At 36.8% G+C, this 25779-nt stretch overlaps 1 non-coding gene across 1 annotated transcript; it reads left to right on the top strand.

The window, feature by feature from the left end:
* Positions 1-698: 698 nt before the first annotated feature.
* Positions 699-805, top strand: LOC114220956 (U6 spliceosomal RNA). The gene has a single exon (XR_003611663.1). It is a non-coding gene; the product is annotated as a U6 spliceosomal RNA (small nuclear RNA).
* The last annotated feature ends 24974 nt before the right edge of the window (positions 806-25779 follow it).

The raw sequence follows: 25779 nt of genomic DNA, 5'->3' as shown, positions 1-25779 counted from the left end.
CCATTTCTAAGCTAAACTTAGAGAGATACGCCCATCAATATATTTTGTAACTTTTTAAAAATTTATTTTTGTATAGATTTGATAGTGCCCCTTTCTTTTAGAAAATAAATTTTACTGTCTACTTACTGAAAACAATGGATGGTATACCATGCCAGACAATCTCTTTGACCCCATTTTTCTGTCCTTTCTCTTTTCAAGGGCTTGGAAGCAGCTCCAAGGGAGGGAAAAAATGAATCATTGCCTTCCTGTACATGCATTTTGAATTGTCAGATTGAATTTGAAAATAGCCTTTTATTGTTTCACTTCACAATAGAGAAACCATGGATTTCCATCAACCTCATGATCTTCTTTGTTCTCTGGGTCCTCCAGCTTAATCTAAGGATTCTCTGTTCTTAGGTTTGAATAAGGACCTGGTGAGAGCAAGTTAGTGGAAGACCATGTATTCTACATATAAGACATTGAGCTCAATCATGAAGGACAAAGCTGAATGGGTGTAGAAATTTTGGACTTAGCACTAACCTTAGGTGCTTTTCTCTGAAGGAGAAGAACCAGCCCCTTACTTGGGGCTACATCCTCCTATCACTATGGAAACTCATCTCTCATTTTTTTCATGATTGCCAGCCATATGACATAGCAGAAAAGCTATGGCAAATAGTGAAGTCAGAAGTTGGGAAAGAGCTTTCAAAATATACAGCCAAGTGCTCGCTTCAGCAGCACATATACTAAAATTGGAACGATACAGAGAAGATTAGCATGGCCCCTGCGCAAGGATGACATGCAAAATATACAGCCAAATCGTTAAATTTGCAGGCACCAGAGCCTAATTGCTTGGGTTCGAATCTGTTTGCAAATTATATGAGGCAGGTTTCTTACCTCTCTGTGCAAGCCATCACATTCTTAGTCAGATAGGGATACTAATAATAGTGCTTTCTTCCTAGGTTGTTGTATGTTTTACTGTAGGTAAGATGTGTGGGACATTGTGTGGCACAAGATCACAGTCGATGTTAGCTATCATTAGCAACCATCTCCTTCCAACAGTGTCAAGTAAGACAAATGAGTGAGTGGGCTCCACGGAGCAATAGGGGATTACCCAAACGGTAGTGCATTGGACTATATGTATTCGGATCAAGGGTGGACAGGCTTCACTGTGAAATAAACAAGCAAGCTTACAGATTCTCACTGAGCCTCCAGTCTCAGTTCAAGAGGCTGACCATGTCAGTCGCACTGCATTTTGAGGTTTAACCTAATAAATTTGTTATGTCTAGCAATATATTGTCACAGCAGGTGATATAGACAGCTCTATTTCATTGTGCATTTCTGTGGTGATTCAGCAAGACATAATTTAGAGGAAATATTTAGAACTGTGATTGTTACTAAGGGATTGATTACGTGGATGGCTTTCCCTTTCTTCTTCCCTCCCTCCCTCTTTCTTTTTGTCTCTCTGTCCGTCTGTCTCTCTCTCTCTTTTTCCCTTCCCTTCTCTTTTTTTGGGGGGGGGGAGGAAGGAATTGTATACTCATAATGTGGTGTTATCCTTGCCAAAGATAGGTTATTTTGTCATAGGCGTTCTTTCATCTTTTGTTGCATTAGTCAACCAAAATGTAGCTGTCAAAAATAAGTTCAGCCCATAGATGGAAGTCAGGATGCCTGACAGTAAAATGTGCTAAACTGATGATATCTTGCTGGGACATGTGCCTTGGCTGAGCCTGTACATTTTTGCTTTTTTCTCCTTTTGAAGCCTTAGTTCTTTTTTTATTTTTTTTAAGTCTTTTTAATTTCATATGAGCTGCCACAGTGCAGCAGAAGGTCTGTGGGCTCTAAAATTAGAGAGAACTAAGGTCAAATGTAAGGTCTGGTACTTATCTGGGCGAATTATATGAACTCCTCAAGCGTCAGTGGCAGTAAAATGGAGATAATGTGTACTTAGCAGGATTTCTTTAAGGATTAAACACATAAGGCAGATGCTGGTGTCTACAGCACTATATCCATAGGATAAGGTGTAAACACGAGCTTTCTCCTGTTGTTTTAAACTGTGAGTGACCTGTGAACTGAGGCTGTGCCCTCCCTGTGTTTGTTGCTCAGCAGCATTTGGCTGTGTCCCTTCTATGGCCTGGATGTTACAGGAATGTCACATCTCAGGGCCGTGGTTCCTATTTCAGGACCCCAAGATTCATGATCAACTTAGGGAATGATATGCACAAAAAAGTTCTGACTCATGACTTGTCTTTTGGATAATGATAAGGTACTTACACATATTGGAAAAATGATTCATATGCAAACTCTTTGTGGCTGGTGGTGTAAATGTGTATGGTTGAAAAATCTAAATCGGTACCTTGGAATTCTAGGTCTGGAAGAGACATTTGAGATTTTGTATTCTAACTTTTAAAATTTGTGCACCATAAACTGCGGACCCCATAGGGCTGAGGAGCTATAGCAAGGGGCCCTAGGACCCACAAAGGCTGTACACATGTTCTGTAGAATAGATGAATGACATTTTCACGACACACTATACTTTTTCTAGTGTATGTAGATGTTTATGCAATTAATAAAAGCAGAGACACACAGAATAGAATTTTTTTTTAATGTGAAAATCTCCATCAGTGGTTCCTAAATAGAGTGATGATCATAGCAGTGGGGGAGAGTGGGGAAGGGTCTATGAAATGTTTTGCGGTGTAAAATAATTATAATTATCATATGGCCTGGAAACCATGTATCTTATCTAAATCCTTCCTTTTCTTACAAGAAAACTGAAGCCTAAAATGATAAAGTGAATTGTTTGAGGTGGCACAGCTAAGTAAGGGGTAGGTCAGAGTCTAGAAAACATATGACTTCACACACAGTCCTCTCTTCTTTCTACAGCTACCTCTGATTTCTTAAGTAAACTTTTAATTTTGAGATAATTATAGACTGACACGCAGTTGAAATAATTGATGTAGATGATCTTGTGTATCCTTTACCCAGTTTCCCCCAGTGGTAACAATGACAATGACAAATGACAGTATAGTCAAATAACCAGGATACTAACATTGATACGGTCAACTGATCTTTCACAGATAATTGCAGTTTTACTATATTTACGTGTGTGTGCATCTTTGGTGCTACACAATTTTATCTTGAGTACAGATTCTTGAGTATATCATCCGAGTCAATATACAAAGTTTCATCATTAAAGGGATCCTTGCTTTTGTGCTTTGATAACCATCCCAACCTCTCTCTTACTCCTTTCCACAGGCCCCCCTAACTCTGGCAGGCAATAAATTATTCTCCATTTTTATAACTTTGTCGTTTCAAGAATGTTATATAAATGGAATCATATGGTGTGCAACTTTTTAGGATTTTCTTTCAGTATCATTCCCTTGACGTTCATATAAGCTGTTATGTGTGTCAGTAATTTCTTCCTTTTTATTTCTGAATAGTATTCCCTGGTAAGGAGTTACCATAGCTTGTTTAACCATTCATCCATTGAAGGACATCTGGATTGTTTCTAGCTTTTGGCTTTTACAAATAAAGCTGCTATAAACATGCATTTAATTTTTTTGTATGAACAGAAGTTTTTATTTCGCTAGGATAAATTTCAAGATTGCAGTTGCTGGATCGTATGGAAGTTGCCTGTTAAATCAGCTTAGTTTTAGTTTTTATTTTAATAGCTTTATTGAGATATAATTCATATACCATACAATTCACCCATTTGTCTGAAATTAAAGTAAAAAATTAAAAAAACACAACCCTCCCATTGAAACATACAATTCGTGGCTTTTAGTATATTCATGGAGTTATGCATTCATTAACACATTCAAATTTAGGACATTTTCATTACCCAAAAAAGAAACTGCACTCCCAGCCATCACCCCTCCCTCCCCCAGTCCTTCCAATTCCCTAAGCATCAGGCAGCCACTATACTTTCTTCTTTTTATAGTTCTACCTATTCTGGGACTTCCTTACAAATGAATCATGAATTATGTGGTCCCTTGTGATTTGCTTATTTCACTTAGCGTAATATTTTCCAGGCTCATCCATGTTGGAGAGAGTATCAGGATTTTATTTTTATTTTATTTTATTTTTTTAAAGATTTATTTATTTATTTGAGAGAGAGAGAATGAGAGAGATAGAGAGCACAAGAGGGAAGAGGGTCAGAGGGAGAAGCAGACTCCCTGCCGAGCAGGGAGTCCGATGTGGGACTCGATCCCGGGACTCCAGGATCATGACCTGAGCCGAAGGCAGTCGCTTAACCAACTGAGCCACCCAGGCGCCCTAGAGTATCAGGTTTTTAAAGTGATTGAATAACATTCCATTGTTCATCATTTGGTGGACATTGGGGTTGTCTGCATTTTTGGTTATTATGAATAATCTTGCTATGAATATATGTGTACAATTTTTGTGTGAATATGTTTTCATTTATCTTGGATATGTCTTGGAGTGGGAATTGTTGGATCATATTGTAACTCTAATATTTAACCATTTGAAGAACTTGATTTCCCAAAGCAATAGTAACATCTTCATTCTCACCAGAATTGTGTGGGTATTCCAATGTCTGTGTGTCCTCGTCAATGCATGTTATTTTCTGTGTTGTTGATTGTAGTCATCCTAGTGAGTATGAAGTGGTAACTCATGGTTTTGATTTGCATGTTCCTGATGGTTAATGATGCTGAGCATATTTTCATGTATTTATTGTCCTTTGTGTATATTCTTTGGAGAAATATCTATTGAGATCATTTGCCCATTTAAAGAAAATTGGGTCATTTGTTTATTATTGAGTACTAATTATTCTTTCTATATTCCAGATACAAGTGCCTTATCAGATTCATGATTTGTAAAAAAATTTTTTTTTCTCATTCTGTGGGCTATATTTTTAATTTCTTAATGGTGTCCTTTGAAGTAAAACATTTTTAATTTTGATGATAACCAGTTTATTTTATCTTTTGTGGCTTGTACTTTTTTGTGTTCTATCTAAGAAATCATTGTCTTATTAGCCAAACTCACAGGGTTTACACCTATGTTTTCCTCCATCACCTTAGCTCTCACATTTAAGTTTTTGATCCATTTTAAGTTAAAGTTTTTATTTTTTTAAAGATTTTTTTTCACTTGAAACAGAGAGATACAGAGAGAGAGAGAGAGAGAGAACATAAGCAGGAGGAGAGGCAGAGGGAGGAGAAGCAGACTCCCCACAGAGCAGGGAGCCCAACATGGGGCTCGATCCCAGGACCTGGAGATCATGACCTGAGCTGAAGACAGATGCTTCACCATCAGAGCCACCCAGGCTCCCCTAAGTTAAAGTTTTTAGATGGTGTGAAGTAGGGGTCTTTCTTTTGTCCATTCCCCCTTTGCCCCCTTATTGCAGATGCTTGAACTTAGAACTTTCAGCACTGTGTTGAATAAAAATGGTGAGAAGAGCCATTCTTGCTTGTTCATCTTTGGGGAAAGGCGTTTGGTCTCTAAACATTATGTGTATTGTTAGCTGTAAATTTTGTAAATGCTCTTTCTCTACTTGAAATATTTCTTCTGTTTCTAGGTTGCTTGGAGTTTTTCCCTCTCCCTCCATGGATGTGTCTTGAGAATGTCAAATGTTTTTTATATCAATTAATATGGTCATACGATTTTTCTTTTTTATCATTTGATATGGTGGATGACAATGATTGAATTTTTCATGTTGAATTAGCTTTTCACACCTGGAATAAATCCCACTTAATCAGAGTGTATAATTCTTTTTATATATTGGTTGATTCAGTTGGCTAATATTTGGTTGATTCCTTTTGTATGTAAGTTCAAGAGGAATATTTGAAATAGGGTTTATCTTGTTCAGTCATTGTCTGGTTTTGCTATCTGGGTAACATTGGCTTTATAAAATGAGTTGGGAAGTGTTCTTTTAAATTTATTGAGGTATGTTTTATGGTTCTGGATACAATCCCTCTTGGTGGATGTTCATTTAGTTTTTGGGGAAAAAAAGTGCTTTTTGCTGTTATTGGGTAAAGTATGCTATATACATTAATTAGATCTGGTTGGTTGATTACGTTGCTCACATTTGTAATGCTGATGTGTTGTTTTACAGTTTTGTCAGGTGCTGAGAGTAGTGTTGGAATCTCTAATTGTGGATTTGTTTACTTTTTCTTTCAACTCTGTCAATATTTTTGTCCAGCATTTTATGGACACGTTGCTTGATGCATACACATTTAAGAATGTTATGTCTTACTAATGGATTGATCCTTTTGTCGTTATATAATATCCCTTTTTGCCTCTAGCAAATATCCTTTTTTGTTCCGAATACTAATACTAATGTTGCCACAGCTGCTTTATTTTCTTTAATGTTTGCATGTTATGTCTTTTTTCTATTCTTTTACTTTCAACTTACCAGTGTCTTTGAATTTGAAGTGAGTCTCTTGTAGTCAGCAAAATAGGATTGACCCCAACTAGGATTTGATTTTTCTTGAAATTCTGAGAACTTTGAAAGGTGTTCTGCCCACAAATATTGGTTTAATTCATAAACTGCGTATCAAAAATATGAATGAATTTGCACATTTTGATACATTCTCTGTATTATTTGTTTGAATATGTAACATAATATTATATGTTATATATTTCCCAAATTGCATCAGTTTCATGATGAATTTGGTCAAATGTAAGGAAACTGGAGATAAGATATATGAAGAGTCACTTAACTACAGACTAATTAAGTAATGACTAGAGACTTAGATTTAATTCTTTTGTCAAGGTAGGTAAATTTACAAGATGCCTTAGATACATGTATTGATATTAAGCCTCATGGTGACATCACAGTGATTTTTGCTTCTCCAGGGAAAAGATTGTCGGGTGTCTTTCAAGAGGCATCAAGGTGAAGCACCATTAAGGTTGTAAATATGCCATAGTCTGGAGTTGGAACCTCTAATCTACAATCTCAGACAACCAATTTTATTAGCAAAATTAAAGTGGATACACTTTTTAGAGGTTGCCACAGTAACCAAACTTGGGAGATGGATGTATTAAATCAGCAAATAAAAATACTCAGAATTTCCAAAGTATCCAGAATACTCATGTGTGCATGGCCATACATTTGTCTATTCACAATGAGAATTCACTGTCATGTGTCTTGTATCAGCAGGCAAATAATAATAAGGAGAATTCATGAAGAGAAGAAAACAGGGAAATGAATGAGATGATTCAAGTGTTAAATAGCACCAGTCCACGAAATGAGAACTGTAGATCAGGATGCTCAACTGTCTTGCCAGTGGCCACTGAAACTAAAAATGTTGACTCATGTCTCCTGGGCGAACACTGCCGGGGCTAACGGACGTCTCTCCCTTTCACTTTCCACATCTATGACCAAATCCTGCCTGGTTGACACATTCTTTGTATGGAGAAGTAGTTTCTATCAGATCACATTATAGTTGTATAAGCCCTTTCTGGAAATCATTGCTCCCTTTCCTTTGATTGTGACTGCTTAATGACAGTAGGACGGGTGGGGAAATGGGTGAAGAAGGGGAGGGGATTAAGGAGGGCACTTGCTGTGATGAGCACCGGGTGTTATATGGAAGTGTTGAATCACTCTATTGTACACCTCAAATTAATATCACATCATATGTGAACTAACTGGAATTTAAATAAAAACTTAAAAAAAATGCTGACAGAAGCCATCTCATTTTCAAGGCTTAAGGATGAACTTCATTGTAGTTTTAAAATGTTGAAAATATATGCCAAGGTTGTTGTGGGTGCTGGTGACCTCCAAATGTGTAGATCTCAAGTCCTGCTCTCCTCACTGAGCCTGTGTGGTATATCACAGGGAATAAGAACACAAACTTGAGTCAGACTGCTTGGGTTCAAATTCTGTGTATACCAACTTACAAGCTCTACAACTCTGGGTAACCTTTTTATGGCTCCATTTTCTCATTTGTAAAATATCTAACCATAGGATTATTATGAAGATATGATATTATAATATGATAATACATAAAGCAACATAAATGGTGCTTGGCATAAATTGAACATTCAACAAATATTAGCTATTCTTAATGGTTTCTCTGCATTACCAAGTAGAACATGACTAAGACAGAATCCTTGATTTCCATATTCACACTTAGTTTCTCCTCAATCCCTGGAAATGGCATCAACCCAGTTTCTTAGGCCCCCAACCTAGCCATCAAAATATACCTTTTCCTTCATCCCTTTCTTCTCTCCATCAGGATGTTCTGCCTTCTGTGCCTACAAATAGTAAATCTATTTCCTTGTCTCATGTCTCCCACCTAGTTCAAGCCACTGTCATCCCCTGATGGGCATCTGCATCCTCTCCTTACTTTTCTGCTTGCACTTCTTGTCGTCCTCACTTCTAACCACAGCATAATCCATCATCTGTGTGTTAGAAAAAGTGATCTTTTCATATCTGGAAGTATGCTCTCACCCTCCACAGCCTCTCACTGCATACTTCCCTTGAGAGCGGGGTGGCCATGCATGATTTGGGTCTGCCCACTCCTCTGATTTCATCTCCCTGTGCTTCCCTGTGGCCACTCCATCCTTCCTTGATGCATGTCTCTCTGGCCCTTGAACACATTCAGCTCATTCCCATTTCAGAGCCATTCCTTGCTCTATTTCTTCAGCCTGCAAGACTCTGACCAAATACATGCTGGTTCCTTCAAATTCTGATTTCAGTTTATCACCTTCTCATGAACCTCTTTGACCTCCATATCTAAAATACTCTTTGTCCCTTGGGACGCCTGGGTGGCTCAATTGGTTAAGCGTCTGCCTTCAGATCAGGTCATGATCCCAGGGTCCTGGGACTGAGTCCACATTGCATCAGGCCCCTTGCTCAACAGGGAGGCTACTTCTCCCTCTGCCTGCCACTCCCTCTGCTGGTCCTGTCTCTCTGACAAATAAGTAAAATCTTTAAATAAAAAAAATATATATTCTCTGTTCCTACACATGCTTGCCCACATCAGCATGTTCTATTGTCTTCAGAGCCATTATGAATCTGATGCATTAACTTATTATTTATTATCCCTTGTACTATAATGTTAGAATATGAACCTTTTTGCAATCTTAAGTACATAAGACAATGCTTACCACATAGTAATTCTTTAGTAAGTATTGATAGAATAGACAAATTTAGGGGTACCTGGATGGCTCAGTTGATTAAGCGTCTGCTTTCAGCTTAAGTCATTATCCCAGCGTCCTGGGATCGAGCCCAGTGTCAGGCTCCCTGCTCAGTGGGGAGACTTCTTCTCCCTCTGCTCCTCTGCTCCTTCCTCCTGCTTGTGCTCCCTCTCTCTCTCAAGTAAATAAATAAAATTTTTAAAAAAAGAATATGCAAATCTAAGGAGAAATATAAAGTGATAGGGTTATTATATTTGCAAAAGTTCTAAAAGATTTAAATTTTAGGTTACTAGCCTTCAAATATTTATTAAAATACCATGATCCAATAAAATAGTTAACCTTGCATATTAGCAGGTAATTTTTTTTTCTTTTAATACTTTTTATTTTTTTAAGATTTTGTTTATAAGTAATCTTTACATCCAACATAGGGCTTGAACTTACAACTCTGAGATCAGGAGTTGCATGCTCCACTGACTGAGCCATAATTTTCAAATGAAGGAATTAGACTATGTTGCAAATCTAATAAAATGTGATAAATTAAAATATTTTGAGATATCTATTTTCTTTAAACAAAGTCTTCTTTTACTAGTGTCAGGAAGAAGTTGATATTAAGCATCAAGCTTTTAATCTTATTTTTGTTTAAAATATTTAAAGAATAAAAGCAATTATGATTTTACATTAAAAAGAGTCTAGAGGCAAACAAATGAACAACTAAAAGATTGAATACATAAACCTAAGAAATAAAACAGCAATTTAATTCGAAGTCCAGTTTACTGAAACTGAGTTGCTAGGCCTTTCTGTGGTTTTGACCTATCAAAATTACAGGTCCTAAGTACATATAAATTACAAGAAAAATATGTGACTCATTTTTTTTAACTGCATCTCATAGGATATTATGAAATCCTTTTCAAAAGTTTGTCTTGGGAGATACAAACATATTCAGAATCATTACAGAATATTTGAACATGGGGCAAGTAGATATTGTGAATTTTGCTGTATGTACCCTGGTAGTTTAATTACACATAAGCTGAAATGCATGAATGTGCTGTTTAGCCAAACTGGGAAGTACTTTCAGATGAGGGAGTTCATTTTGACAATTAAAAAAAATACATATGTATATATATCAACTCTCTTCTTAATGTGCTCAAGGTACAGATGGCTCCCAGGATGCTTTGACTGGAGGAATAGGTCTACGGAATCCAGTTTCTCATATTATTTTCTCAGCTTTAAATAATCCCCACATCATATAGGCTTTTTATTTTCTTGGCTTTTTTTTTAATTCAGTGAACATTTTTTTGAGAAATAAAGGTAGTAATAATACTCATAATAATAATAATACAATGACAACTTGAAAATAATGATTAAATTCCCTTTTTTTGTTCTCTCCTACATTTTTCAGTTTGTTTATGTCTATGCTATTGCAATGAAAATATCTTCAGTCACAAATAGTGCGGACTTTACAGAGAAAATGTATGAGTCCATAAGTCTATTTCCTTATGTTATAAATCAGTAGTGAAGGATAAATAGGAGCTGCTTTAGCTTCAATATTTAATAAAGGATAAAATGAAAAGACTCTAATATCAGGACTTTGTGTATCATGATCGGTAATCCTTATTACATGTTGCCTTTACACTGTTATCCCTGTCTAGCTAGTCACTAGTACTTTCTAGCACTTGTGTACCAATTTATTGGAAGATCTTTGAACAGAAAAAGACAAACATAGTAAAGAAAATGCTGTACTCTTATGTAGAAAACAGCAGTGGAAAAAACAGAAGAATGAATTTGATTTATAACAGTAAATATATACAGTAAGTATCGTTAACCATTGCTTATTCTTTCATTGGTTATTTTTCATTATTTTTTTAAAGACATAAAAAGCCATTCTGCCATTAACCACATTCATCTTTTATTTTGTTTTAAATGTGTCTCCTCCTGAAAGATGTCAACGTGCTGTATTATTTTGTGCTTAGTATTGTTGCTTTTTCCCTTTCATTAGTTTGCTTGTTATGTTTTGGTGCAAGCAATTTTAATGAAGTTTTACAAAGTTGAAAACATTCTTATTGGGCACATATGTGGTTTTTCACCAGTTTATTTCAAAATCCAAACTAATGCTATTACTTTAAAAATTGACTATTAATTTACACACCATTTAACTTCCAATTGCATTCTGAACCTAATTTAACTTTAAATTTACCTTTAAGCCATTAAGAAAATAAGATTAGTCGAAATACAATTGCAGGCCATATGGTTGTTTCAGGTCTTTCCATTTCTGATGTGGAATTTTATTTCAATGGGCTTGTTTACTTAGCTCAACTGAAATTAATCAGTTTCTTGAACTACACTTCCACTTGTTAAAATTTGTGAAACTTTTTTGGTCTTCCCTTTAACAATTTGTAATTTGTTTTCTTATGACTTTTCAAATATATTTCCTTAATCATAACTCATGTGTTATCTTCACTGGATGAAAATCTGGGATTGAGCAACGTTCTCTCTTTTTTTTTTCAACTTTCTCTTTTTGTCAAAAATCAGCAAAGCACACTATAATTTTGATGTCTTTGGCCTGATGTCTTCAGAATGTACATGTGGAGATGCTGCTTTTCTACTGCTTTGCTTGCTCACAGTCTTATCCTAGAAGACCTCTGATGACGTAGTGTAAATGGCCCCAGGTCTTGGTCCTCTGTCTTTAGGATTTAGGCACAGGTCCTGAGGGGACTTGTCACAGGGCAGGTTCTCAATCAGTAGTTGCTGCATGAATGATTACAGGAATATTTTAGACAAATTTAATTGTTCCCCAAAAATCCCACTGAGCGTTTCATCTTAGTATATATCATGCCCAAGCAAATCCAAACTTTTCAGACGAAACAAAAATTAGACAAAATACACAGGAAAACTTCTAAAAATAAATCTGAGGGATCCATATGAAGGGAAGTATGAAAATCTGCTGAAAGACATAAAACAGGTGAAGAAACGGAGAGATATTAGTCTTGTTCCTTGATAAATTGTCTAGGTGGCAATATTTCTGTTCTTTCCAGGTAATAGATGTGAGGCACTTCTAATTACAAGCTCAGTGGGATTAGTGGGTGTGACTGCGGAGGGGTTCTAGAAATTTTGCTCTTAAATTTACCTGCAATTATCTTCAGGCAGATTATTTACCTGCTATATCACCTCTAATTGTAGCTTTTTTCTTGTCACCTGGCTTGTACTTTTTTCTCTACATCAATCTTGTCAAGTCAGACTATAGTAATCACTGCAAAAAATGAACAAAAAATCACTTCCAAGGGTTTCCAAGGTGTTTGGCATGAACAGGGCCTGAGGACACTTGCAGTGATTTTTCAAGCACTCTAAACTCTCAGTGAGCACGGCCTGAACTCTGTATAGAAGGAGAAATAATTTCCCCTCTACCATTCTTGGTTCTTGGCTAAAATGTCCCTGTAATAAATGACAGATTAACAAGAGAGCAAAAATAACTTTTAAGTAATGTATGTACATACCGGAGCTCCCATAAAGATATATGACTCAAAAGGCAGCCAGATGATTGACGCTTATATACCATCCTGAGCTATGGAAACAAATAGGAGTCTGGGGGCTCAAAAGGAGGAAAGCAATTCCTGGGAAGGTGAGAAGAGGAAACTTTGGTTAAATGCCTTGCCGATAAGTACCCCAGGCAAATCAGCTATCTCTGATAATAGGTCTCTCCTTAGTACAGATCCTGTTCCTAATGTAAACCTCCCTTCTAAAAGGGTAGCTTCTACTCTGTTTTTAGAGCTTCCCTAGAGCCTACTTTTTCTTGAAATAATCAGCTCAAAATACTCCTTACACCAAAGAAGCATATTTTGGGGTGGTACATTCTGCTACCCTTCCCTCCCTGATCTAAAACTGCAGCCAGACCTCTGCCACATGGAGCGATTCTTAGTCTTCTGCTCTAGCTATTTTTTTTTTTTCCAGTAACACTGAGCACTTTGTAACACATTATATGCTACTGATTGATCTTATTCATTATCTATCTCCCATACTAGAATGGATGCTCATATATAATAAGTAATTCTTTCCAGGACCGCTTGGGTGGCTCAATCGGTTAAGCGTCTGCCTTCGGTAAGCGTCTGCCTTCAGCTCAGGTCATAATCCTGGCATCCCGGGATAGAGCCCCACATCAGGCTCCCCACTCGATGGGGAGTCTGCTTCTCCCTCTGCCCTTCACCCCGCTTGTGTGCTTTCTCTCTCTCTCAAATAAATAAATAAAATCTTTAAAAAAATAAGTAATTCTTTCTGTTAGCTCACTACTGCATCAGTACTACCCAAAAAATCCCTAATACATAGTACACACTAAATTGACATTTGTTAAATGAGTGTGCTGCTGTTGAATGGTTAGTTGATTTTATTGTTCTTGCCCAGCAGATGTTAGTTATTCCTTTCCATTCCTCCTGCTTTGTCCCATCATTTCCCCATGTGTCTTTCCTAAATCCATTCACATTTACTGTTACATTCAGCATTATTTATAAAAAGTGCATGGAAGTGGTAGGTTTTATAAAATGACCATGTATAATCTATTCAGTGCAGTTCCTGACAAAACAGAAGAAAAATTAAAAAAAAAATGTTATCTTACCAATGATTTAAAATTGGTCTGTTTTCTCCAGACTGTTGATAACTGTCACTACCCCTTGCAAGTTTTATCCAGGATTTTTACTTTCAGAACTAGATCCCGGAGTGACATATTTTATGTATAAAGGGAAATACATGTGAATTAACTAAGTATCCAACAACAAAAAAGGTGAAATAAAGTTTTGTCTAGCTCTACTGTTTAAAATAAACTCAATGATGTCCTTGAGCTGACTTATGCCAGCTCACAAGAATCCATTCTGTGCATTTCTTCCTAAAGTTACAGTCAATGGCATCATGTTGGTACCTTGAAATTGGCCAAAGTGAGGGTATTTACATAAGAAAAAACTTTCAAGTGCTACAAATCACAGCTTCTCTACTTTCTACTTTCAAATGCAACAAAGTACTACTTTCTACTTTCTCTACTTTCAAGTGCTACAAATTACAGCTTTGCTACTTATCAGACATTTGCCTCAGTATTTACCAGCACACCTGTAAAAGTAATTCAGTGACATGGAAAAGAGATAATATGAACAGGCCTGTATCTTTTAAAGAGATTGAACCAATAATTAATAACCTTCCAAAACAGAAAGCACCAGGTCCAGTTGAGTTCACTGGTGAATTCTACCAAACAGTTATGAAATAAATTATGTTAATTCCCTATGATTTTTTTTCAGTGGCTAGAAACAGAAGAAATATTCCCTAACTCATTGTATGAGACCACTGTCATCCTAATACCAAAACCCATACAAAGATATAACAAGAAACCTGCAGATCAATATCTCTCATGAATGTAGATGTCAAACCTTAACTAAATATTAGCAAATAGAATTCAACAATATATAACAAAAATTATACACCACAACCAAATGAAATTTATCCCTGGTATGCAATGCTGATTCAACATTTTAAAATTAATGTAATCCATCATAAGAATAGGCTAAAAAAGAAAAGTCACATGATCATATGAATAGATATAGAAAATCATTTGACAAAATCCAACACCCATTCATGATAAAAATTCTTAATAAACTAGGAATGTAAGGAAACTTCCTCAATTTAATAGAGAATATTTTCCCAAAAAAACACACAACTTACAAGTAATATCACATTTGCTAGTGAGAAACTCAAAGCTTTCCTACTCAGATCAAGGTATGAGACAAAGATGTTTTCACTCAGCACTCATTTCCAACATTGGAGTAGAAGTTTTAGCTAATGCAATAAACACGAAATGGAGATAAATGTATACAAAAATGGAGCAAAGATAGTCTTTTCCAACACATAGTGCTGGAATGACTGGGATATCAACATGCAATAAAAAGAATCTAGACACAGAACCTTACACAACTGCACAAAAATGAACTCAAAATGGATCACAGACCTAATTGTAGAATCTCAAACTATAAAACTCCTAGAAGGTAACATAGGAAAAAACCTAGAAGTCCCTGTATGTCAATGACTTTTTAGATACAACACCAAATATACACTCCTTGAAAGAAATAACTGATGAACTAGACTTCATTAAAATTTAAAAATTCTGTGGAAGACAAGAGAATGAGAAGACAAGCTACAGAATGGGAGAAAATATTTTCAAAAGGCCCACCTGATAAAGGACCCAAATCTGATAAGCCAAAATATACAAAACACTTAAAACTCAACAAGAAGAAAGCAAACAACCCAATTAAAAAGTGAACTAAATAACTCTACAGTAACCTCATCAAAGAATATATGCAGATGGCAAATACGAGTGAGTACATGAAAACATGCTCCACTTCATGTATCTTCAGGGAAATAAAAATTAAAACAATAAGATATGATATACCTATTAGAATGCCAAAATCCAAAGCACTGACAGCACCAAATGCTGGTGAGGATATAGAGCAACAAGAGCTCTCATTCATTACTGATGGGAATGTAAAATGGTACAGACACTTTGGAAGGCAGTTTGGTGGTTTCTTAGAAAACTAAACATATTCTTACCATATGATTTTGCAGTTATGCTCCTTGGTATTTACCCAAAGGATCTGTAAAGTTATATCCACACAAAAACCTGCACAGGGATGTTTATACCAGTCTTTTTGTTCTGAAATTCAGTTTCTAGTGTGGGAAGGAGGGTCTCCACAGCAAACAGTTCTCAAGACACTGGCTGGGTATCCTATAATTCAAGTAGATTCTGACACTATCTACCTGGAGATAGCATCAGATTCCACAGGTTGAGGGCTCAGTACCACAAGAGTACCTCCCACTTTAGATGCCAGTTGCAAGCCTGGTTTCTTACCTGCACATCCACCTGACCAGCTGAAGATTGGAGGCTTTCAAGACCTCCTCCTTGGACTTCAGACCTCAGTCATAAGTTCAAGCTGTTACCTACACTTCTGACTAGTTATAAATCATAGGTTTGCACACCCTCAGATTCAACTAATTTACTAGAGCAGGTCACAGAATTCAGAGACACATTTCACTTACTAGATAACCAGGTAAGTGTAAAATATGGAAAGACATAACTCAGTCAGATGGAAGAAATGCATAGGGCAAGGTTTGGGGAGGGGACACAGAGCTTCCATGACATCTTTAGATGCATCATTCTCCCAGAACCTCCACATGTTCACCAACTAAGAACTCAGTCCTCTTGAGATTTTATGGAGGCTTCATTACATAGTCAAGACTGATTACATCATTGCCCATTGGTGATTGATTCAAACTTGGGCTGAATCAATCTTCCCTCAGTGGAGGTTGGGGTGGGGTGGGACTGAAAATTCCAACCCTTTAATCACACAGTTCATTTCAAGGGCAATGAGCCCCACCTTAGGTGCTTTCTAAAAGTTATCTCATTAACATAACAAAAGCACATTTTTCACTCTCTGGCACTTAGGAAATTCCAAGGATTTGGGGAGCTGTGAGCCAGGAAATGTGGATGAAGGCCAAATATATATATGAGAAATATATTTTGGTTATTTGAATGACCAAATATATATTTTTCTTATAAATCACAATATCTCAAGTAGCTTTATTTATAATTGCCAAAACTTGGAAGCAACCAAGATTTCCTTCAGTAGGTGAATGGATAAATAAACTGTTGTACATCAAGACCATGAAACATTATTCAGTGCTAAAAAGAAATGAGCTATCAACCTCTGAAAAGACATGGAGGAACTTTAAATATACAAGACTAAGTGAAAGAAGTCAATCTGAAAAGACTACATATTGTATAATTCCAACTATATGACATCCTGGAAAAGGCAAAACTATGGAGAGGGTTAAAAGCTCAGCTTTTAGGAAGGTTTGGGGAGTGCCCCAAAAGGGGCACTTCCAAAAGTGCCCCTTTTGGAAGCTATTTTGGGGAGGAAATGAATATAGAAGGAACACAGTACATTTTTAGGACAACGAAACTACTATGTATGTATGGTACCATAATCATAGAAACATGCCATTATACTTTAACCCAAACCCATAGAATGTACAAAACCAAGAGTCCATTATAATGTAGACTGGGCTTTAAGTGATTAAGATGTGTCAATTTGGGTCATCAGTTATAACAAATGTGACACTTGAGTGGGAGATGTTGCTATTAAGGGAAGTTATGTATAATGACATGAGGTACCTGTGAATTTTCTGTATCTTTCAGTTTTGCTGTGAACTTTAAACTGTTCTAAAAAAATTATCTTAATTAAAAAATAATAATTTAGTGATTATAAAGTAATTTTCTAGAGAATATTTTTTGACATGGGAAAATACAATTTAAAAATACTACATAAGAAAATAAAAAGAAAGCAGTAAAAATAAAGAGTATATTTTCCCTATTAAAAATAAAATAAAAAGGGGGAACCTGGGTGGCTCAGTTGGTTGAGCGCCTGACTCTTGGTTTTGGCTCAGGTCATGATCTCAGATGGAACCCCACGTTGGGCTCTGTGCTCAGCACAGAGTCCGCTTGAAATTCTGTTCCTCTCCCTCCCCCTCTGCTCCTCCCCTATTTGTGCTCTTTCTTTCTTTCTTTCTTTTTCTTTCTTTCTCTCTTTCTTTCTTTCTTTCTCTCTTTCTTTCTTTCTTTCTTTCTTTCTTTCTTTCTTTCTTTTTCTTTCTTTCTCTCTTTCTTTCTTTCTTTCTTTCTTTCTTTATTTCTTTCTTTCTCTTTCTTTCTTTCTTTCTTCTTTCTCTTTCTTCTTTCTTTCTCTCTCTCAAATAAATAAATACATCCTAAAAAATTAAAAAAACACCATATACAATTATTCATTACTAAAATTTGTCTTTTGAAACTCTACTGAAAATAAGAACTTTTAATATGATATTAGTGGTTATCTTTGGGTAGTGGGATTGGGAGAGTATTTTCTTTTTTGCTTTTTTTCTAGTGACAATATACAGTTTCATAATCAGAAAAACCTTTTCCTTTCAAAGCTCTGCTGTATTCTCCCTCAACCTGACTTCTTCCCCCAGTCCTCACAATGGACCCCTGATGTGATTTCCTGTGCTTTATTTCCTCCCTGCTGCTCTCTCTTTTTTCTGCTTAGTGCACATTCCCTGTCAAAAAGAAACCAGAGCTGGACAGTAAAGTGGCAAAAGTAGATTATAGTCATGAATATTGCAATAAGGGAAAAGAGATCTCAGTACAGAACTGGGCTGAATTCCGAATACAACATGGACAAGTGGGAATTTATAGTCAAGGAGCAGAGTGAATGGAAAATTCCTAAGAGGAAATTTCAAGGGTAAGGGGAATTCTGACTACAGACTTGACAGGACTCTTGCTGAAGGCAGGCCAGGGTGACCAGATATCACCTGAGGGGGTGAGGAATTTGATCAGTTATCTAGGTGATCAGATATTGAGGGTGAGGATTCTCTCTAAACTGACTCAGCAGAATTCTTGGTACAACGGGGCTTTACAGGAAAGAGAAGGAAGCCCAGCTGTGGACCTACTAGAGCAGAGAGCTTGGAGGGACCTGAATAAAATTTGGTCAAGGGGAGTATCTTTGGCAGTCACTCTTATTCAAAGGAGAAATGTTCTTCTTTCACTTGAAAAATATGTCAATTTTCTCATTCAGTTGCCTTTTGTTCATTAAGAGCCAGCAGAAGCATCTGTTGGGAGTTGGTGGTAGAGGATATTTGTGAGCAGTCAAGCATTTAAGGAGGGGAATTTCTATGGAAATAAAAGAAAATAAAAAAAGATCAGTGGTTGGAAACCCAGTTTCTGAGCTCAGAGAATAGCCAGCTGAAAAGATTTATAGATGTTAGGTTTGAAGTATCTTCTGATGGTGGAATGAGGACAGTGCTGACAAGTGGACAGATTTCCTAGTTTGCAGTCTGAATATCTCTGGTGATGGTGTATGCATCAGTATTAGTCATGGTTATTGGAGAAGAGCATAGAAACGTCCAGCATCAGCTCATGGAATTCTTTAGACAGTTCCAGTAAAAATCCGGGTTGTCAGGTTTTAGTTCTCAGTGACACCAGGTAAATAAGGTGAAAAAAAAATTGGAAGCACTAATTTGGAGAGTAGTAGCCATGTATTGGAGGAAGTTAGAAGAATTGAGAACTCACAAAGATGCACTATAATTTTTCCATTCAAACATAAAATTTCCCTTTACAGTTGCCTCCCTTTTGGTTCTGTTTACAAAACAAATCTGGTCTCCTTAGATTTGTCCTAATTATTTACATAAACACAGCCAGAATGACAACTGACCACACAGGTCTTTCTTTACTCTGCTTTGCTGGAACTTTCAAAAGAAATGTCATACTAGACTCTTAAAAGTCTCTAGACTCTAGGAAGCCAAGCCGAGAACTCACCACCAGACTTCACCTTTTGTAACTATTGCTTTAAGTGAATTCTTATCTCCTCTGGGTCTCCAAAATACCCCAAGGTTCCTAGACCTGCCAGGAAGTGACCTTGCTCACTTACCTACAAGGTTGGGAATCCTTCAAATGAGGTACCAATCTAGTTTTTCTAAGAGGCCTTTGTAAACATTAAGTTTCATAAAGTCAACCTAGTTCTTTAAAACTGATTTATGCATGTTGTTCTCAAATATGACATTCCCATGGAAACCTGGGTTATATAACCAATGTTTCAAATTATGTCCTGTAACAAAGAGAACCAATTCTTATTTAATTTATGCAAATAGTTATATTGCCATGAAAATAAAAATACTCAATGAAAGTTTCCAAATTTTGGAGGATTAGGCAAGGAAAAAATATGTTTCCTTTTTGTTTATAATGGTATAATCTATAAAATTGCTCTAAATTATTGATAACTTAAGAGAAAAGAGGAAGGGTTTTGTTTTTGGTTTTGGTTTTGTTTTGTTTTGTTTTTTTACATTCAGAGAATAGATCATTAAAGCATCGTCAATGTTCCAAGCAAAACCATAACCATCCTTTATCACTTCATTCAGTCCCTGTGTAATTCTTGTTCTGCTTGATCTTAGGTTATCAGTTTCATGAACCTGTCAACTTCTCCCCTAGAATTCTGGAAATTCTAACTCAGTCCAGTGGTATATACTTAGAGTTATTTAGGCAACTCTATCACAAAGCATTTTGGCCTATAGCTGATGGCAAGAGCTTTTAGGAAAACATCAAAGTAAAATAACAAGGGTCTGTGAATGACAAAAGGCTTAAAATGACCATGATTAAATATTTGATGAAAGGGAATTTGACAAGAAAATGTGGTTATTTTTGTGGCATATACCACATTTTAAATAATAACTGGATTTATAACTGATAACATTATACTAAGACATACCATGAACAGCAAGGGTATTGACAAAATTCAATGAACTTCACACAATTTCTAGAAAACCTACATTAATAACATTTATCTGTATAAATACAACCTAGGAAATGTTAAAACATCTTTTCTTATTTGACAGTATATCTTCTGAAATTCAACATATCAAATAAACCAAATTATTTTTAACATATCTCTTTTCACAAGGTGAAAGAATAAATCCTTTGAGATTATCCAGGAATCCTCTAGATGATGTCAATATTAGTTTAAGAACATGATTTCATTTAGGATTTGATTTTGGGAAGACAAGTCTGTCAAAAATGTAAAAAACCTTACCTCTGTAAAAGTAAGAAGTCTCACTTCTTTTAAGTGATCAAGGACATGGAAAAGGTTAACATAAAGCATCAGAAATTACTCTGATAAAACACATAATTGGGGCGCCTGGGTGGCTCAGTCGTTAAGCATCTGCCTTCGGCTCAGGTCATGATCCCAGGGTCCTGGGATCGAGCCCCGCATCAGGCTCCCTGCTCGGCGGGGGGCCTGCTTCTCCCTCTCCCACTCTGCCTGCTTGCGTTCCCTCTCTTGCTGTGTCTCTATCAAATAAATAAATAAAATCTTTAAAAAAAACACATAATGTTGGTGTTCTAGGAAGGTTACTCAAAAGGTAAAAATGTTTTATAATCTCTTATAAAGAGCAGACAAATAATCCAAGAAAATTCTGTCATTTTAACAGAAAAAAAAAAAAACAATTCTAGTTTTGTACCAGTGTACTTTCATATTGAATATCATGAAAAATCAAACTTATGAATAAATCCCTTCAGATCTCAGCCAGCTTGACCACACATAATTTTTTTTCTTTAGTTAGTATTTTTTTTCTTCATTTTCCTCTGTCTCATTCTGAAACCCCTAATCACTCTAACTTTAGGATAGATGACTCTTATCCCCTTAATGAAAATGTGTCCTTCAAATATATCTTACTTTCCTTGCATACTTTTCATGCACAATTATTTCCCTTATTATTTTTAGAAGTTTTGTCTTCATATATTGGTTATAATTTCTAACCATTAGTAAACTTTTCCACAAAAAATTAGGAGGTAGGAAGTTTTGAATTGCCTACATCATACCAGCATTCTGTAGAATATTAGTGAATTTTGTACCATCTCACATTTTTTAGAGGTTTATTGTTCCTCATAGTATGGTTTTCAATGTAGCAAAAAGAACATGTTTATTAACAGGCCTAAATATAGTTAGCTTCCCTTTATCATGTAAAGATAATATGCCAAAAGTATTTAAATTAAACTTATGTTCAATAATTAGTGCTGCAGGAGTTTATCTTACTTTGAAATGATCTAGGTTCTAACCGAATATTAACATAATTTAGCATAGGTCTAAGTGCGCATGTTACCACAAAGATTTTGGAAACTGGTTATTTTGTTTGTGTATTTTTTTTGGTCAAACTAATATTAAACACACTTAGCCATCATCTCAAGCTATTTCCCAGCTAACTATTTTTACAGCATAAACATGTTAGGAAAGTATCACAAATGCAAAAACTTAAAAAGTTTAGTACATAGGTTTTTGTTTTATTACTGTGCCTGATATGAATAAAGTAATGGGTATCAAGCAATTCATTTTTTACTTTATCTTTATTATTTTGTGTTCATAAGTTGAATTTATACTTTTTATAATCTTAAACATCTAGAAGAGATTTACAAATAAGTTTCTTTAGTAAACCCAAATAGAATAAAAATGTATGCTTATATTGTACTTAATGCTAACTCAGAAGATGCAGCTATTTTTATTAAACTAACTATGAACCTAATATTATTCACCCAAGATTTCCAAAGTTATGTGAACCTGAGAAGCATTCGGGTTAGTTTCTATAATTCTGGAGTTTTAGGAATATTTAATTTATATAAGTGCTCATTATTCTCTAAGCCAGTTTGAATAGAACTCCTTTAACTCATTTTGTAAATAATTTGGTAATACCCTCTGGAGGTAAGAATATATCATGAATACATAACATACATATTTGATGCCCATAAACATACTAATAGATGCAAACAGAGCTCTTATAGTTTTTATTCTAAAATTTGAGCCGTGATCCAGGCAAATATAGTGATATATTCTTATATTTGCTCCACTTTATATATTTTATCTGAACTTTTGGCAAATGGGACAAACTGAGATTACTTAACTCTTCAATATGAGGGCTAAAGCTTTTCACCAATATTTGTAGAGGAGACTTTCAAGATTTTCTTTGGCTGTGGACATTATGAAGGCTGTGGACTGTGCACTTTTAGGTGAGAGATGGAGGGGACATCAAGCAGCTGTCTAGTTGTCTCCAGGCCTCATCTGAGCGGAAAAAATATCCAGTCTACTTCTAATTAGCCTTTTCCCCTCTTTTTAGCCTGGAGTGGTTGCTTCTGGGGGTCCCCGAGTCCCTGGAGAGATCCTGATGAGCAGGTTCAGGTGCCTGGAGGGAGCTGCGGGGCTGACAGCGTGGACAGAAGGAGGCAGGAGGGTCATTGAAGGGGAACGTATCAGAGGATTCAAAGGTCCTGAAGGGAAGAACGAGGTGGATAAAGGAGGAAGAAGGAGCAGATGTGTGGGAAGGAAGAGACCTTAGAGAGCCAGTTTCGGGAAATCTTGTTTCCCAAAGAGGCCGCTTATATCCTGTATCATCCTTAGTAAAACTGTGCCGAGGAGGAAAGAAAGCACAGCTGGTAGAGCATAGAATCAGCAGAGGTTCAAGAAAGGGGTTCAGTCAGCTGAGAAGCCCCTGTTCTTTTTTTTTTTTAAAGATTTTATTTATTTATTTGACAGAGAAAGAGAGAGAGACAGTGAGAGAGGGAACACAAGCAGGGGGAGTGGGAGAGGGAGAAGCAGGCTTCCTGTGGAGCAGGGAGCCCGATGCGGGGCTCGATCCCAGGACCCTGGGATCACGACCTGAGCCGAAGGCAGACGCTTAACGACTGAGTCACCCAGGCGCCCCTAGAAGCCCCTATTCTTAAGTAATGCTATGCTCGTGCTTGTGAACAGAGAAGCTGGGGGAGCTAACCTAGCTTCAGAGCAATTCACAAACAGAGAAGTTTAGGGTTAACCCAGCCTTTGTTAATCTGGACCTCCAGTGCCGCTCCTAAATTACACTGAGAATTTTAAGGATCACATTATTTTAAAGAATGTCCTACTGTGTTTCAACGGATTGCCATCCGAAGCCCTGGCTCAGGAGTGAGACTCACCAGTGAAGCCCGTATCTTAAGTTAGCCAAGAGTAAAGGCAGGCTTTTGGAAAGGTGAGCATTTGAGATCCTGTGCAAGAGGCCCCTGGGTCTGAAGATGGGTCTGATTCTAAACAATTCGTGAGCACCACAACTGTCAAAGAAAACCAAAGCTGGACAGTAGTTAAAGTTAATAAAACATTTTACTCAGGCTCCCCAGCATTAAGCGACGAGACCTCAGCATAGAACTGGACCCAATTCTGAATACAATGCAGACAAGTGGGATGTATGGTCAAGGAGCTGTGGAGCCCAGTGGATGGAAAATTACTAAGAGGAAACATTAAAGGCAAAGGGGGATTTCCTGCTAATTCAACCTGACAGGATTCTTGCTGAAGGCAGGCTGGAATGACCAGATCCACCTGGGAGGGATGGTGTGGCAGAGAAATTTGGTCAGATATCCAGAATGAACAGATTTCAAGGGTGAGGGATCTCTCCACACTGACTTAGTGGGGGTTCTTGCTAAAACCAACGGAAGCCTAGGGTTGGACCTAGTTAAGCAAAGGGCGCAGAGTCTACTAAGAACATGAGGAAAGTTTGGTTCAGGAGAACATTTGTCATCTCCCACACTCCCTTGCTCTGACCCCTTTAGACTTTCCTTTCAAGGTAGGGTGTGGTTGGTCTCCTCCAGCGGGTATGGTCTGAGGCTGCCCCTCCTCAGCTCTCCCACCACTGCCTTAGGCAGGTGCTTTCTTTGGAGCACATTAGGCTGGGCAGCAGGTAGTTTCTAACTTGTCAGTTCCTTTTCTTGTGATCATTTGTGGGATCATTGTGGGATTTGTATCCCCAGTGAAATACCCAAAACAGAAAATATTCAATAAATTTGTGGTAAAATAATAAAGAATGAATGGATATCATGATAGTGGAAGTATAATCATCACAACTGTTAATAAGGTATTATAAGTAATTCACTCTGTATAAAATCTAAAAAACAAAACAGAACATTTACTGAGGAATATCAGAAACAGCTTTCTAGAAGTTATCCTCTATAAATATGGGGAAAATCTTAAATTCCATTTATGGAAATATTTGTACTTTTCCTTTTTGGAAATCAAGATGAGGAAAAATAGCTCTAGCCATTGCTCCCATCATTTGAAAATTAAAAATAACTTTTCTTTTCTTTTCTTTTACCAACTGTTTTTTTTAAATTTTAGAAACCAGTTTGGAAATCTATCATGCACCAAAAATGAAAAGCATTATGCTACTTTCTTGTAAGCAGATGCAACTATAAATTATTTTTTTCTCTATTACAAATAAAACTATTAAATCAGATAGCATACACAGTCACGCACCTGCAAATTGCTGGTCAGGCCAAATGACAAATCTCATTAGCAGACTGTACGGGACCTCCATGTTAGAGATTTAGGTTAGAAACCAAAAAAATGAAAATGATTTTAACTCCATTCTGCAAACTACATTTGAGTAACCTGTTCAAGTTATCTCTTGCTACATAGCAAACTACCCTTCAAATCTAGTGCTTTAAAACAACCACTATGGGGTGCCTGGGTGGCTCAGTTGGTTGAGCATCTGGCTCAGGTCCTGATCTCAGGGTCCTGGGATCAAGCCCCCACCCCACCCCCAGTGTTGTTTGGGCTCCCTGCTCAGTGGGGAATCTGCTTCTCCTTCTCCCTCTGCTCTTCCCCACCTTGCTCCTGTGTTCTCTCTCTCTCAAATAATCTATAAAAAATAATAAAACAATCACTATTTTATTATATCTAATGAGAGTGTGATTCAAGGATTCATGCAGAGCTTGACTGGGTAATCCTTCTGCCCCACCTGTTATCAGTTGTGATCACAATGTGTTCATTTGGTGGCTGGGATGGGCTACAGAATCAAAAAAGACTTTACTCACATGCTTGGTACCATGGTAGGAATGGGTTGAAGCTACACCTCTCGTCTCACCATTTTTATGAAGACTAGACTTTCCATACAGTTCTTTAGCTGGGCGCTTGTTGTTCTTAACATCAAACCTCAGGAATCCAAGGGAGAGTGTTTTAAGAGACAAGCAGTGGAAACTATCAGTGTTTTAAGGCCTGGACACAGAAATGAGTACAAAGTGCTTACTCTATATTCTACTGGCCAAAGTGGTCACAAAGATTGCTCAGATTCAAATGGAGGGGATGTATA

Source organism: Eumetopias jubatus, unplaced genomic scaffold, assembly GCF_037043125.1.
Source record: "Eumetopias jubatus isolate StellerSeaLion01/CBP00866 unplaced genomic scaffold, mEumJub1_p1.0 scaffold_4, whole genome shotgun sequence".
Lineage (NCBI taxonomy): Eukaryota > Metazoa > Chordata > Mammalia > Carnivora > Otariidae > Eumetopias > Eumetopias jubatus.
The sequence above is the reverse complement of the archived record's forward strand: the minus strand, read 5'-3'. Positions and strand labels throughout refer to the sequence as shown.